This window comes from Rhagoletis pomonella, unplaced genomic scaffold, assembly GCF_013731165.1.
Source record: "Rhagoletis pomonella isolate Grant_MI unplaced genomic scaffold, Rhpom_1.0 Rhpom_scaffold_00001, whole genome shotgun sequence".
In the NCBI taxonomy this organism is placed as follows: Eukaryota; Metazoa; Arthropoda; class Insecta; order Diptera; family Tephritidae; genus Rhagoletis; species Rhagoletis pomonella.
In genome coordinates, this window is record NW_023458555.1 from 72,769,388 (window position 1) to 72,771,134 (window position 1,747).

Below are 1,747 nucleotides of genomic sequence, written 5' to 3' on the forward strand. Positions count from 1 at the left end.
TAGCGACATAAGCCTGAGGCTGGGGGAAATTCATGTTTCGATTTTGAGGAAAACCATATATATATTTTCATTATATTTGAAATTAGCATTATTTCTATAAAACGAAGACCCTGGATCAACTTCCATTGGTACTTGCTTATTACTAATACTTAAACGCGGCACCTGATTGCTCTGAGGTAATTTATATTGAGGTACCGTTAGTCTAAGTTTATTTGGTTTTATCAAATTACCCATTGCAAACGTATGCGCAAAATCATACCGTCTATGATTTGTTTCTAACTCTTCAGCAACAGCTAACGCGTTTGGAATATCCTTTGGCCTTGAAGAAAAAAGCATATCACAAATTGGCCGCCTAAGACCCGAGATAAATACACGCAATGCATTCTCTCTTGCACGTTCGTTAAGTGTGTCTATTACGTCATCATTTCCACTGTACGTCATTATTTGCTTATTTATTATAAGCGTTAAATGTTTTTCGATCATGTCATAGTAATCCTCTATTGGTAAATTACCTTGTCTAAGGATACTCCTTTCGTTTTCTAATACGTATATTGGCCGCTTGTCTGCATATGTCTGATCAAGCCTGGCAATAATTGCTTTAAAATTTAGAACTGTATTAAAAGACGAAAGAGTAGAATTAACATAACCTGTAATTTTGTTTCTAAATATACCCATAGCAACATAATATTTTTCTGATCCTTCCTTATAATATTTAATAGAAAAACTTGGTGCAGAGCGCCAAGCTGGATAAGAACAAGCATTACCATTAAACTCAGGTAAAGATTTAACCAAATCCGTACAAGAATTTCCTGAATCAATCATCGGATTTATTGTAACAGGAATATACTGTTCAATGCTTGACGATTCAAAACGATTTAGAGCTAAGGTGAGGCTATTTATTTAATCAGCTAGTTCTTTCCTACCTTGTTCACTCATACTTAGTTGTTCAGCAAATTCTTGCCTAGTTTTATCGTTACTTGCTTTAATAATTTCAAAAACTTGCTCCCTTGATACACTCATTTTAAATTATATGATGGGAACAATTTGATAAAATTTAATCAGGGCAACAAATCAATCAGTTAAAATTGTCCTTTTTGAGTGCTTTTAATTGAAGAAAATTATTAAATTTTGATTGTGGAAAATTGTCCTTTTGATTGATGAAAAATTTTAATTATTGTTGATTGCTGCAAAACTGCTCCCTTTTGATTAAAAAACGAATTTCTTTTGATTGATGAAATATGTAAATTATTTGATTGGAGAAACTTCCAATCTGATTTCCTATATTCTCTTGTCTTCCTTATTGGAATTGATTGAAGGTTTTAATTGTGAAGCTGCCGGATCTCCAAAACTAGGATCTATAATCCTTTAATTATTGGACTGAACAGACGACGGGCCCCACGTTGGGCGCCAAATATATAATTTAAAAATTAAACAATTTTTTTAGTGATCGATCGATTTCAATTTTATTCTGACATTTCCCAATTTACATTTCATATTTTTTCTATAAAAAAAATCATAAAATTCTAAGAACATTCATTTTGTTTGAAGAACAGTTAAAGATATTACAGTATTTCGAAAAGCCTCCAAGCCCAGTACTTTAATAATTAATAACTATTTGCATGGAAAGGTAATAATCCTTAACTTATACGAGCCTCTAAGAAATCGACTCATGGGAGAAAAGGCAGCAAAATTACTTTTTTTTTAATATAATATGCCCTTTTTTAACTTTGACTGCTAGATTAAAACA